The sequence below is a fragment of the Meriones unguiculatus genome, chromosome 1, assembly GCF_030254825.1.
Source record: "Meriones unguiculatus strain TT.TT164.6M chromosome 1, Bangor_MerUng_6.1, whole genome shotgun sequence".
NCBI lineage: Eukaryota > Metazoa > Chordata > Mammalia > Rodentia > Muridae > Meriones > Meriones unguiculatus.
In genome coordinates this window covers 114,752,868-114,768,398 of record NC_083349.1, presented here as the reverse complement: position 1 = coordinate 114,768,398, position 15,531 = coordinate 114,752,868, and positions in this window count along the sequence as shown.

Below are 15,531 nucleotides of genomic sequence, written 5' to 3'. Positions count from 1 at the left end.
ACCCAGAACAGCCAGTGTGCAGCCAGGCACAGTGCCCTGTGCCTGCACTTCTTCCAAGCCCCCACCTTCGGGGCAGGGAAGGCTTGGCATGTGCTCAGAGTCCTGAGGAGCTTGCTGCCAAAATCCTTCTGTACTGGGTCAGCAATGCTGCTTCCCCATACACATGAGAAGTTCCGTTCTTGCTCCTAACATGAGCAGACTTTGGAGCCTGAAGTAGAGATCAGCCATTTGCAACAGCCAGCAGCCTTCTCCCAGGCCCAGATGCAGCTGACCCAAGGACTTTGTCACTTTGGAACTCAAGAGAAACAAGGATGGAAGAAGATGACATTGGTGCTGGCCAGAATCCCACTGGGCCTTTTTGGAGTTAGCAGCATCCTCACCTGTGATTCAACCTTGAACCCACTGAGACAAAGTGGGGGTGAGGTAGAACACTGCACTGCATGAAGACCCTACAACGGCCGTTGGAGGGAAGAATGCAGGTTTCAATGTCCTCATTTATGTCTCTAGGATGTTCATCTCAGTTGGGTGAGGGGATGGGCCTAAGATGAACAATGGAATAGAGGGACGTGAGCTAGCAGTGGACTTGGAAAGACTGGGAGAATGAAACTGCACATTCTGTCGGGGAGGTGACATTTGCCCTTGAGGAATTGGGGGATTGAGACATGGCAATAAAAGCCAGAACTTCTCAGGTAAAGAAAATCCCCCGTTAAAAGACAGTGAACATGTCCCATCTTAGTGTGGGCATTGCAAAGCTTCTACAGAAATGTTACAGAGCTCTAGGGCTGGAGAAATGGCTCAGATGGGAAAATACTTACTACCTAAGTGTTAGGACCTGAGTTCAAATGCCAGAAGCCATGTAACACTAGCATGGCTGTGCACATGTATAATCCCAGCACTCCTGTGGTTAGATGGGAGGTGGTGGCAGGAAAATTCCCAGAATGTGGCAAGCCAGCTAATCTGGCATACACAGCAGTAAGCACCAAAGAGACCTTGACTCAAGTGAGGTGGGAGGCAAGGACCTTCACACATGCACCATGGCATGCCTCCACCCCCACACAAGCTTAATCACGCACACACATACACACACATACATCATGCACATCATATACATCTTGGACAGAATATGTTTGAGGGGATATGGGCTGGTGGTTCCAGGAGCCATGGGAGCAGGTCTGACCAGTGAAATCCCTATCTGCCACCTACCCTCTGAGTATTTGTGTCCTTAACTTCTCCCTTAGGCTCAGTGAGGGCCACAGAATCTCAGTCTGACTGTTTTAGCTCCTGAGAAGAGTCAAAGGAAATGCCAAATGACCCTGTCATACCATTGCCTGACAATGAACATGGCTTTCTTCGCTTCTGCTTTTCAAATTTTGTATCTCCCAGGTAGAGTGCTTACCTCCAGCACTCTAGCTGCAAGGAAATCTGAAAATTTATTCTGTCTCTGTCTCTGTCTCTGTCTCTGTCTCTGTCTCTCTCTCTGTCTTTTAGTAAAGAAAAAGACATAGTGGAAGGCACTAAGAGTCTGTCACAAACACATGTGAGATTTTAAATCTACATTTTACAGATGGCCAGCTACACTGAGGTTCACTGAGAGGCATCACTTGAGGCAGAGTTACCTTGCCTGTCAGAAACCAACACAGCTATTAAACTGGAAAAGCACTGGAAGATGTTTCAAAACCAGCTGTGTATAGTTCCAATGTGAGTGATACTTTGCTGAATCAATAAAGAGGACCAACATTTGAATATTTCCTCTATTATTATATTTTGACAATGTAATAACTGGAAATGGCATAATTAGATTTTTATCCGCATTATTTATTCTTTTCTTCCATTACTTTCTATTTCAGAACGATCAATAAAATTAAAACCAAGCCATGATTTGTTGTCTGCCAACTTTTCAATAGTGTAAGTATTCTCACAACTGTAGCTATATATTAGGCTGCTAACATAGTGTCAATGAACCCAGAAATGGGCAGAGACGGGTGTGTAACGTTCTTATCTATAAGGCTCAGTGGTAGAGAATTTGTCTAGCTAGCATGCACAAGGCCTGGGTTTGATACCCTCATCACAGAGAAAAAAAAAAGTCTTTCTACAGATAGTTCATGTAAATAACTCTAAGAGAAAAAGTAGTAGTAAAATGCTTATGGAGTAGTGAGTTTGAAGTCCATTTTACCTTTGCTTTTAATGGAATTTGCTTAATTGCAGCTAAGTTGTTAATGACATGTTTATCAATTGGCTCACGAAGTCCCTGAGAATTCAGTAGTTTGTTCTCACTGGTACACAAACGTCACCTAAGACTCCAGATAGACCAAAGCTCATGCTCTTCGCATCAACTCAACACTGACTCAGCAAAAAGCCTGGAGGTAATGGAGTTGAGATTTGAAGCTATTAATAGTTTGACCACAAAGCAAAGTACTTAATCACTATCGTTTAGATAATTGTCTCTGGTATTTTCCCTTGGCCTGTTTACCATTGGTGGGCCTGGGGGCTGCCTAAGACAGGCAAGGAAAAGAACGAAGAATGTCTTGCAGGGCTATCCTGTCCCGCCCCTAGGCTACCCGAGGACCTCTAAACCTCTGGCACAGCCGAGAGCCGACCTACCCAGGGGTCTGTGTGCAGACCAGAACCCAGCTCTCCACAATCATCCAGAGGCAAGGCCTGTCCAGAGCTCAGATGATCTATTTTTAGGGGACCAACGGGAATCACTATAGCAGACAGGTAAAGCCCTGTGGACACTGTCCAGTGAAGGGACGCCTAGTGAGCACCACCTAAACCGAGTGCCCTGTCCAATGTGGTTGCTGCAGGCTCGAAGTATACCTCAGTTATTAGAGTACTAGCCTAGCGTGCAAAAAGCCAGGCTTTAATCTGCACCACCGAATGCAAAATAATCCCAGCACTGGGGAGGTAGAAGCAGGAGGATCAGAAAAATCAGCTACTGGGGGGAGTTGAAGCCAGCTTAGCCTACGTGAAACCTTGTCTCAAAAGAACAGGAGAAAAAAATGAGGTTGCCGCTTTTTACAAGTAATATTTAAATTTACTAAAATTTGGCAGATTTTCACATTTGTTCCTTCATTGTGAGATGGCTGTTTAAGTGCTCAGTGGTCATATTTGGTTACTGGGGGCTGGTGGGGAGCCAGCATACCTACAGGGAAGACCCATTTCTATCAGCAAAGAAAAATGTTACTTAAGGGCCCTGGATCCAGAATACAGTGCCTTGACTTGCAGGAACGGGCCAGTGGCAGTCAATCTCCCAGCTCTCGGGAGTCCTGCCCACCCCAGGTCTAGCATCCTTTTGCTTCTCTCTCCCAAACCTGGCTCAAACTGGCTTTCTGGCTTCCCCTTACCGCCCCTGATTCTTCCCAGGCAACTGACAGAAAGCCTGTCTGCAGCTGTCTTCGACAACCCAGAGGGAGAACAACACTTGTGGGAACCTGCTGAGAGCTGACTAGGAGCCAGCACTCCTGGGAGCAGCTCCTGCAGGCCGCCGTGACAGTGGCCCAGTATGGATGGTGCTCAAGAAGATGCCTGCAGGCTTGCACCTCAAACGTGAGCTCCCAAAGACTGCTTTGACAACAGGGACCCAATACTCAGGGAGAAGAGTGCTGGACTAGGTGGTCGGGGGGATGGGAAGTGGCTCTTGATGCCTTGTGGGAGCCACTGGCCACAGGAGGGGCAGGCACTTCTTGACTGTCTCTGGCACCTTTGATGCACCCCACAGCCTTTGATGTCAGAGATGCGCTGTGCCAAGCACACCATGTGCCGTTTGCTCTGGGGTTTTCCTTTTATTCGTTTTTTTAATTCATCTCATTAAACTGATTCTGTGCAGGGCACCAGAAGGAGGCAAGCGGAAGAGCAATGCAGTATAGTTTATAGGATGAGGGTGGGGGCGGGGCCCGGGACAGCTGAAGCCAAAGCTCTTCGCTAATCCACCCACATGCCAAGGCTGGGAGCCTCCTCCTTGAAAAACTCTTAGGATCTTTATAGGATTGGTGTACACTTCTTGTGGATAAACATAACATCTTTATGCTATCTTAATGGAATTCTAGTAGATACTTGATAGACGCCCTCCAGAAGCCACATGGAATCCTCATGGAATTGAACAGATTGTTCGTAGACACGTAGACCCCCAGTGGCCCCTTCACAGTTTATATGAGCATGTGGGCGTGGACATGCATGTGCCTGCACACACACACTGACCCTCCAGTGAAAAGGTAAATCACCTTGAAATTGACCTCCTTTTCTAGGAGAAAAAAAAAATATAGGGGCTAGAGGGATGGCCCAAGGTAAAGCTTTTGTGACATAACAGGGCAGAGGTCATTAAAAAAAAAAAAAGCCTAAACTATTTATTTATTTATTTATTTAGTGTGTGTGTGTGTGTGTGTATGTGTGTGTGGTGTATACCATGAGGCACTCCTGGAATGCAAAAGTAACTTGAATGAATTGGTCCTCTCTTTCCACTCCGTGACTCCCAGGGATTAAGCTCAGGCCATTAGGCTTGGTGACAGATACCTTTACAGGGTGGGTCATCTCACCGTCCCGAGAACTCTCTCTTAAGTCATGTTGGTCTGCAAACCCGGTGCCTTGGGAAAAGGTAAATAATTTGAATAAAGATCCCAGCACTTCTGAGAGGTGGCAGCCCCAAGCTCTGTACGAAAACATCATTAACAGCCTAGCTGAACCCTCAAACCAGAAGATGGCGCGTAGGGTGGTGTTTATATTATTGTCTGTTGCAATCCCTATATCTGTAGCTGGCACATACCAGGCTTTCAATGGTTATTTATTTAATGAATGAAGGTATCTTCACAGGAAAGGACTCTAAGGGCCAGCAGAAGGAAGAAGTAAATCAGTAGCTCATATAAGGACAGACCAAACTCTAGGCATTTCTGTGGACTGATTAACCCACATAGAAAGATCTCCAAGATGCGTAGATACATTGATTCCTTGCTAAGGATGGGGACTGATAAAAGCCAGGCAAGGTTTGTCTAGAAGGCACACTGGAGGAGGTGACAGCCGCGTCGGTGTTCAGCTTGTCCTGGGCATATGGCCCGAGACAGCTGTGGATAATGTCCTTGTGGGGTGTGGAAGAATTTCCCAGCTATCTGTGCATCTCATCTTAGGCAATGGGACTCACCCTCATTCCTCAGAACTCTGTCCTGCCCTAGATGAGCTTCATAAGCGTGGGGATGGGGGTCGTCCAGTTAACCCTGGTTGCTGAGGAAATTCTGCTTCTTTCAGACACAGAGAACCCTTAGCGGGAGTACCATACTCTTCTTAATCAAACTGATCTCTGAGGACATCCTTGCGTCTGACTGTGTGGGATGCTGCAAAGCTTTCCACCACTTCTGCAAGCCTCTAAGACTGGACAAACCCTCAGCATCTGGGAAAAGAGCGTTGCCCCTCCAGAACAAAGTTGGCACTGGAGAGAAGCCGTGGCAAGTGGCACCCAGCGTGCTTGAGTGATGCCATCCCTGGATGCCAGTACGTCAGGTGAAGACAAAAGCACACAAAGCCGTGGAAAAGACCCTGAGAGGCAGTTGAGTGGGGATTTGCATTTAGGCTCTGGGAACTTTTAGAGATTCGGAGCAGGGAAATGGCCTTTCAACGGTGTGCGTTTGACAGGGCAATGTTTAGGGAAACACCTGACTCTTAAGTGTGGTTGGATCCTGGTTTTCTTAGGCATCCCCTTTCCTGCTTGCTCTTCAGGGATCCTATTAAGTCATATGCCTCCTTCAGCCTTAAGAATATGCAGTATTGGCAAAGCAATGGTGGCGCATGCCTTTGATCCCAGCTCTCGGGAGGCAGAGGCAGGTGGATCTCTGTGAGTTCAAGACCAGGGTGGTCTATAAATCAAGTCCAGGACAGCCAGGGCTATATAGAAAAAAACCTGTTCTGAAATACACACACACACACACACACACACACACACACACACACACACATACGTATACAACCAGCACTACTTACTGGATTTTTTTATATTGTTTTTAATTTTCAAGGTGTGATAGTAATATATTTGAGACATGAAAGGTTTTCACCTTTCAGAAGTAGATACTTTAACAGACATAGATGAGCAGTCTGAGATTTGCTTTCAAATAACAGAGAGTGGGTGGAAGGAGACACAACATTGGTGAGTAGGCACTTGCTGAGATTTGCCTGTGGCTCCACGCAGATCCATCACACTTTTCTCTGTATTTTGCATTTGTTTACATTTTTCTAATAAAAAAAAAATCCAAGCAAAGCACTGTGGTATACACCTTTAATCCCAGCTCTTGGGATGTGGAGGCAGGCAGCACTCTGTGAGTTAAAGGCCAGCCTGATCTACATAGCAAGTTCCAGGATAGCTAGGGCTACAGAGTGAAATCCTATCTCAAAATAAATAAATAAATATGGCCTCTCTGGTCCAGTGGGGTTCCAACAGTAGAGATTTTGTGCCCAGGGATAGTTGGCAAGGTCTGCCTGGAAGCCATTTTGATTGTCTCATCTTGGGAAGGAAGCGATGAAAAGCACCAAAGCTTAGGCCAAGCCCACAGCAGACCACTCTCTAGCCAGCAGTGCTGAGATGGACGATCCTTCGGCTGGCGGCACAGTCTGCGATGATGTGCTCATGTATGAGCTGAGTCCTCCAGGGTGACTGCTTAACACTCAGACTCCAGAGGTAAACAGAGCGGCCTCAAACATAGTCATCTGAATCTACTCCCCCAAATTCACTGACTAGCATGAACATTCCAGGCAATTTATCGCTGGTGAATCAAGGAGTACGTCTGGATGAAAAGATGAGGGCGCCTATGTTTATGCTTGGACAAGAGTAGAATCTTGAACCTCCAGCTGCCTGACTCTCAGGGAGTCTGGATCTGATAGAAGTTGGTCCTGAGTCTTCCTCTTGGGCATCCTCATACCCCATCACCAACTTAGAGGGTTGGCTGGTTCTGTTGACGACATAAAGCCATGTCCTAGGGACTGAACTCACACAAAAGTGCTTGTGGCATGGCTAGGGACAGACAGAGAGGAGCCCCTGAGGTTAGCGGGGGGGGGTTAAACTGATGGACTTGTGCGCACTTGTTATTAAATGGACCTCATGGAAGAATGCGGACTGCAGTTTGCTTTCATTGCAACTCGCCCGAAGACTCAGAACACTCGGCTCCTCCTTGATCCTTGGAAACAGTGATGTTTACCTAAGAACACCATGACTGTTGAGAGGCCAAGTTTGTTGAGATCGGGGAGATACTGGGGGTAGTGTGCGTGCTTGTGTGCAATTGAAGATGAGATTAGAACCTTCCACTTCCTTCAGGTCCTGCTTATTTTTCTCATAGCTCCCAGGCATACCTCATACCTCCCAGGTACCTCCATTATGTGTTGTTAAACAACCAAATGGGTTGACAGGTGTGAGATAATGCTGGCGATGGGTATGCAAGATACATTAGAGGAGACTGGCACTTTTTCCCTCCTTCAGGACAATTCCAGCACGCTCCACACGCCTCATTGGGCACACCAGCCTGTAGCCCACATTTTCTTGATACCCTACTTGATCCTCACCCATCTCGCTCCGTGGCTTGAATCATGGCCAAGAAGGGTCACTTTGGGGCCGAGGCCTGTGAAGCATGTCACTGGACATGAGCCGCAAAGCCTAGAATTCACGGTAGTAATCAAGACTGAGCAATCACTTTCTTTAGTTCATAGCCGGGTTTGTCTCTATTTTTCTGCAGTATTTATTATATCTAGGGAGCAAGTGCCTGGTAGCCTAGACAGCTGACACGCCTCATTTTCTACCACGCTTCTCCTTCCCAGTACTAATTACAGGCCATGGCCATTTATCTAGGAACGGGAGAATAGCCAGTGAACGGATAGAGCGGCCAGGAGGGCTCATGGGAAGCCACGTTTTCAGGCATCAACAGCTCAGGAGTGTGTTCACCTCGGATTGTATCCTGAGAGCACACAGGTGGAGGGAGGATGAAAGAGCACTGAGAGCTGGAGGTGGGAAAGGAGCATACCACAGGAAGAATGCCAGCACACCGTGGGAATGGGCAGATCCAGAAAGAGGTTTCAGAAGCTCTCGTGGGGTGACCTCAGGTAACCGTCCCTTTCTGAAGAGGACCATTGCTGCCCAGCACACGCACACACATACGCACGCTTAGACATACATGCACGTATACATGTACACGTTCATGGACCCCTGAGAAAGGCCTGAAGTCTCTCCCCTGAAGCTTCCACTTCGGTTGTATACTGGCTTCCAGGGACAGGGGACACCATATCCCCATTGTCCCAAGGACAACCCACCTGGCTCCCAAGACTGTCCTTTAAGGCACACCTCTGAATCAGATCGAGGAACTTCCAGATTGCTACGTTTCCTGGAAAACCAGTCTTCCACTGCTTTGGTTTGTGGGGCTGGGGTGGGGCAGAGGGTGTTCTTAGTACATAGAACAGCAGTGGCCTCTGCTTCTATCCCAGCTAGCAGCAGCATCATGGGGGAGCTTTTGGTGAGAGAAAAGATTCCAGGTCCCCCATAATCTCTAGATAAGCAAGCACCCCATCCCCCTTGACTGTGACAGATGAAGAGATGTAGGTAGTAAATCTCAGCCACAGTGGCACTGAGCATCTGCCAGGCCTATGCCAGCTCTTCCTGTGATTCCATGGGCAGGGGGATGGGGTTCTCTGGGCCCAGGGAGTGAACAAGGCCTTGTTGGTCTTTTGTCTTTCTTACAGACTCAGTCCAGAACCCCTCACCCAACACCCACGTGGGCTAAGAGAATGTCAGTGAGTGTGGGCAGAATTTAATTGCTGGACAAGTTCAGATTTGCATCTTTGATCTGTAAACCTGGCGATGCTGGGTGATAGTGAAACTATGAGACTCGAGCACAGGCGCACGTAGGGTTAAAGTTCACCTTTGTCACTCACACTGTATGACCTTGGGCAGATGCTTCACACTCACACCTCCCCCACACCCTGGAATCTCAATGTTCTTGTAGAGGGAACTAGGGAGAGCTGTATCCAGTTCATAAGAGGACATTGAAGGGCTCGTAGACAATGCATACAAACAGGACAGCCCATACCTGGTGGCCTTCAGCAACCTTTGGAGAATTAGCTGAGCCCAGTGATGAGTGTTTTAGACTTGGTTCAAGACACTGCGCTTTCTAGTTATTGGCACAGTAGGCACTTTATGACTGCCATAACCCTCACAACACTCCTGAGAAGGAAACATCACCACCTTTGCACAGCTCAGGAAACCAAAGCACAGAGAGACTGTGATACCTGACTAAAGTCCCCTAGCATACCATTTGAGACAAGACGCTTGGGCATTGCTGTCTGCCCTACCTATGCCACTAAATTGCATTGAGTTCACTGCAAGAGAGGAAATGCAAGAGGCACGTTCAGAATTATTTGCCTAAGGTCTAACTAAGGAAAGAAGAGAAATGGTCTCAGCTCCACTGCAGAGTGTTCTCTGTGGGGTCCAGGGGAACAGCCCCACTCAGGCCAGCTGGGTGGGAAAGCTTTGCTGAGACTTGGCAGAGGCAACCCTGCCCTGTCATGCCTTCCTCTTCAGCCTGCGTGCCTGCCGGGGTGCCTGAACAATGATTAACCAGCAGCGGGCAGGCCGCTGCAGGCTGGGGCGGAACAGCGGGTGAGCTCACCCCTTACACAATGGCTGCCACACCCGCCTGCCCGGCTCCAGGGACTCAATAGAGACCAGCCAGAAGGCTCGTAAGAGCTGGGCAGTCGGTCCCAAGAGGAAAAAGAGACAGTCAGGCTAGGTGTGACAGCTCCAGTCTTTGCTATGCCAACACCCCTCTGTAGCCTTTAGACGATCTTGTCAGGCCTCTAGTGATGTGATTTCAGCCCAGCCGGAGATGTTCCATTAACAGAGTCACCTGACCCCTGTCCAACACTTCCTCAGCCATAAGAGCATCAGCCCCAAGACTGGATTGGAAGCAATAGGGCCCTACTCTATCAGATTCAAGGCCTTGGCGGGTGGCGAGCCAAACAACTGAACCCTCTTCTTGTTGCCTGCCCCCACCCCCAAGCCTTGTCCATGAATCTCACCTCTGGTCTGGTCACAGGAAAACACAAGTGTGTGCATGTCCCAGACCTGTGGGCCCCACACCCAACGCCGAAGGCCCCCTCCCTGGGAGCACTCCAGTTCTCAGAGGCTGCATGGAAGTGGTGAACTCAGAGCCCATGTCTGCCAAGCCTGCCTGCAGACTCCTGCCATCTTCACACCTGCCCACTCCACCTCCCTGGAGGCTGGGCCTCTTGTTTGTTTGTTGAATGGAGCACTAAGGTCCTTTGTCCTAAATGAACTACAGCATTTCAGGTCCAAGTTTCTCAGCTTTGGAGGCTGGGAAGTCTGAGGCTGGGGGTGGGGCTGTGAATGACAGCTTTCTGTGAAAGCTAGAGAGATAGGAATGACAGAGATGAGGCGGCCTGTGGACTTCTTCATGCTCCACATCCCTCCCTAACAAGCAGGAAAACCTAGTTCCCACTCTGATACAGAGTCTTAGATGATGTAAAGGGTCATTCAGCTTTCTGGGCATCTCCTTCGAGGGTCTTCAATGACTTCCTGATAATTAAAAACAAAAGGCAAAAGGGCAAGCCTATTTTAAAATGTACCATACTTTTGTCTCGGATTCACCAGCCCAGTTCTGGGGGCCCCAAGTTCTGTGACATCCTTGGAACACCATTTCCTGTTTGTTCTCCTGAAAGATCTGGGTCTTCTTGCCAATGTGTAGCCTTCTTCCTAAAGATTAGCTCATTCTCCACCTCCGTCTCCTGTAGCGCCTTCTTCTTCAGTTCAACAGCTCGTGGGCTGAGCCCTGGGATGGAGGGAAGCAAATATTCCCGCTACGGTGTATACTAGTGGAGAGGGAGAGGTGTGGACAGACTGTGGAGGCCAGTGTGTGCCGTGGTGGTATAAGGTCTTAAATGCAGCCTCATTCTAAGCTTAGCTGTATTTTTTATTTTATCACATGACCTTTACAGAAAGCCTATGAAGCAGATTACTTCGTGATGGGCGTTTTAGAGATGAGAGGAAATGAAGGCACATTTGCCTGAGATACATAATCAACATGCAGCAGGCTACTGTCTGATGCTACAAGGTGGACCACATGCACAAAAAAAAAAAAAAAAAAAAAAACCCAAAACAAAACAGAACAAACAAAAAAGCAGCAGGAGAGGTGTTTCCTAAACAGCTCTGTCTGGGCTGGAAGTGTGATGGAGTGTGTCAGTTAAGGGCAGAAACCCTATGATCATCTCAGTGGATGCAGAAGGTCCAATATCCCTTTATGATTAAAAAAAAAAAAAAAAAACCTTCGGAGAATGGAAGGAATATATCTCAGCATACAAAAGGTGACATGTGACAGACCTATAGCCATCAATGTGCTAAATATGGAAAATGTCAAAGCATTTCCCTTAAAACCAGGAACCACACAGAGTGCCTGCTTCTTTGTTCACATTTGGTGTAGTGCTCAAAGTCTTAACTAGAGCAACAAGACAAGACAAATAAATGAAGTAGACACAAACAGGGAAGGAAGAAGTCAAGCTGTCACTAGTCACGTATATTTACATATCCCTATATGCAAAAGATCCCACAGACTCTACTAGAAATTCTTAGAATGATACTATTTCGTCAGACAGAGTGGTAGTATGGGGAGGAAACAAGCAGGGAAGAGAGCCGAAAGGCATCCAGGTGGGAAGATGCAGGGATGTTTGTCAGATTTCCTAGAGCCCCGATTTCAGCCCTGACATTTAGGGAAGACCCCTCCTGTTCTCCCAGGTGAGATACCGGTTAGGCCTGAGAGCCTCTGGAGCTCTGTACTCCCGCCACAACATAGATTGGTCCTATTAAGCTCGAGCCCTCACCTGAGAGTCTAGGCACTCCTGCCTTCCTGCCCTGCTCACAGCTACTTATAATACGGCCCCAATTATACATCAGTGTGAGAGAACGATAGACTGTGTAGGGGGTGGAGAGTTGAGTAGGAGTAGGGATTCCACTGATGAAGCTTTGAGATCGGTACCCATGATGAAGTGTAGTACTCTTTGGTGATACAGCGTTTACAGGTTACCCACACTCCTATAACACCTCACCCGGGTTCCTCTAAGTTAACCCAATAAACTCATTGGTTCACTGTGCTGGAATCATTTCTTTGGTCCACCATTAGATCCCTATACAGGGTAAATCGATGTTTACATCTTCCCAGGAAGAGTGATGTAAGAACAGGGGTCAGTGAGTAGCAGCTGGCCATCACTTTCCTTTTCAGATGCAGGGGTAAGACTAGGGTGCATGACTTTGGTGAGAAGTGACAGGGAAGATTCTAACCCTACAGCGGCTATGACCTAAGCAGTCAGAGCAGCCAGTCAGAGCACGGATGGGAGATTCCCACCAGCCAGCAAAGCTCTTCCATTTGGGAGTTTAGTTTAAGTGTTCCTGTGAGGGACCCATCCTAAAATTCGAGTAAGAGGCAGGGATCAGATCCAGGCTTCCCCCGCCCCAGGGTGGGCCTGAGTGCTGAGACAAGACCACACGTCAGGACTGGTGGGTTAGATCCTCGAGGCCTCTCCAGATCTTTCTTTATAGGCCTCATAATTGCACCACTTTCTGATGACATTGTCCTTCCAAAAACAAACACTCAACTGGCTATTTCTCAACTGAGTCACTATCCACTTCTCCTTCTCCCAGGAAATCAAACAAACTCCACCCTGCCCCTTCACTGCTCTGACCACAGCCGTGCATCACCTCATCCCGGGACCCACTTCCAAGGCCCTCTGCTCGTTCTTGCCCACAGAACACCATGCTGTGCCCAGAGGTGCTATGCCAAGTGTGGGTTTGGTGGCTTATCTCACATTCTCTGCCTTTCAGGGGGTGGTCATTTGCACAGTGTGTTTCTCTCTTGAGGATTACCACATCCCTTGAGAGGTTGACTGGCCGTCAGCCCTTACCCCGCCCCCTCTCGGCCCAGTCTATGGGGCTGGTATTCACAACTGTCTGGTGGGGGCTGATCCAGCCTTTTGCTTCACAGGCAGATAGCAAAAGCCTCAGGGGACCCAGGTTGACTCACAGGTTGGTCAGGTCCAGTGAGCATACCTTGAAGAGGGCCAGAGTGTGAACTTCATCCCTGGTAGGGCAAAATAGAAAAGCCGAGACAAGAGAAAGTCCTCAGGCCTGTGAGGACCACAGGCAACACCAGAGCCTTGAAAAGCTCAGCCAGGAAGCTGGAGAGGTGGCTCTGGAGAGGAAACTTGCTGCTCTTCTAGAGGAGCGAGGACCAGTTCCCAGGACCCACGTTGCAGCTGGCAGCTGTTGACCCTTCTCCTTCCAGGGGATCTAATCCCACCTGGCTTCCATGCGCACCAGGCCTACACATGGTCCACAGACACGCATGCAGGCGAAACAGTCATACACGTAAGAGGAAAAGAAATGAATGTTTTAAAAAAGCTCAGGAAGGCCTTTCTTCCTACAGAGCATGCTGGATCTAGAGCGTAGGCTTTTCCTCTGCACAGCTCTCAGTGCAGAACACGAGCTACGCCAGTTAGCAAGCTCTGCGACCCAGCTTCTCTTCTTCATCTGGAGGGCGGGACTTAATGGTGCTATATACAAGAAGGCAGAGTACCTTTATTTCCACCACAGCCTCTTTCCACCAGACTCCAAGCAGGATGTACATGTAGGGTCTTCCCATCATAAAACTCCCCGTTAACACGGGGGTGGAGCAGTGAGCGCCATCGACAGCACGCATATCAGAACAGCCAGGGCAGTACTGAATTGAAGTTGGGCAAAGTCCTCACTGGCTTTTTTCTTCACAGCAGCCCAGCAGAGAGAGTGCTGTTGAATTCTTGAGGCTCGTCACTGTGGGAGCAAGTAGAGGAGCCAGAGCTGAGCCCCCCCCCCCCACAGACATACACACCACGGCATCATTTATCCAGGAGAATGATGATAAAGGCCTGAGGAACCTTCTGAGACCCCAACCAACCCTGTGCAGGATACCAGAACAGCTCTGGTTGGAGGTCCTTTAGTGTTTTCTGTTTTCCCAGTGCCCTGAGGGTGCAGAAACCTTTGCTGAGACAATCTGCTTCCTATTGGGATTCCCCAGTAACTTCCCTCAGGTCACCAGGCAGCTTCACACAGAAGTAGCAGTTCAAAGGGGCCAGGAAAATTGGAGCACTGTATCCCAGGGCCCAAGGATGAACCAACCCTGTGTGGGTAACTGCTCAGACAAGTCTGACTTAGGGTCATCCTAGCCATGCCCGGAACACTTTCAGGAAAGAGGTCAGCAGGTCATCTGAACAGGAAGTTCTCAGGCCACATCAAATGTTCCGTGCCACAATCCCTTCATTGAACCTATTTCCAGGAAGTCATCAGTCTCCAAGATAGGGTGGGGGAGGGGCCTTTTGGTGTAACTGTCACAGGTTGGAGTCATCCAGCAGCTCTGTTCTTAAGTACATGCGGTAAAAAGCCTCAGCTGAAGGCACTGGTCACTCATTGTAATTCCCAGCAGTCCCATGACTGCCCAGAACAGGGAAGACTGGCCATATTACCAGGGCCTCCAGGGACAACCTGAGGAGGAGAGCATCCAGCAACAGACACACCACCTCGAGAGATGGGTCTGAAAACCATATATTGTAATCCTTCCTGTTTGGGGGGTGATAAAGCTAAGAAGGGGTCCTGCCACCTTCTCTTTGTGTATATCTTTGCTTCTCCCCGGTAGTTCTAATGGTTGACTCACCAGGCAGCTACCTCGACCCAGGGACTAATCAGGCAGACAAAACCCTTGTGTCACATACTGAGAACTCCTCTGTTTAGCTCTACCTCCTCCCACTGCTGTCAGCCTCACTGACAACGCAATCACACTACAGTGTGACAAAGCCTCCTAGGGAGACACAACACACATCTAGTCATCCCTATATAGGAATCCCACAACAGACCAAACTGCTGCTACCCGCAAAGTCCCACTTGGTGAATCATGAGTGTTCTAGGGGTTACACACAGGAATATAGGTAAGGAGTCACTTACAGGAGCAGAAATGACTCAAAGATAGCTGTAATCACCGGCATGGGTGACAGCTCACAAAGCTAGGAACCTGGAGCACACTGCACAGCCTACAGGCAGCTCAACAGGTTGGAGAGTGTTCTTTCCAGGTGCCTTGAGTTGGCTTAAACCTCTTCCGGGAAGCTTGGCTGGTTTCTGCTTCTTCCATGCAGTTGGTTACCTGAGAATATTATTTGCAGCTTGGCTCTGCTCTTCTTAGAGGGACCCTCAGCTTTTACTGTTTACTCTGGAGGGAGGGGCCTAGTGAATCTGATAGGTTTTAGGACTTTCCTGAAGATCTTTTGAGTTCCTTCCTGTTTAAGGAGCTTCCTTGAAGGATAGGATGTTCCAAAAGAGGAGGAAACTGTTAAACAACACAGACCTGAAAGGAATCTGAAAAATATGAAGGTCATAGTGGAGGACAAGCTGCTTTCGGCTCTCCTTCCTTAGAAGTTTCCAGAGTGTCAGACAGGTCCTCCTAGCATTCCAGGATCCAGCTCAGTGGCCGCCTCCTTTGGGAC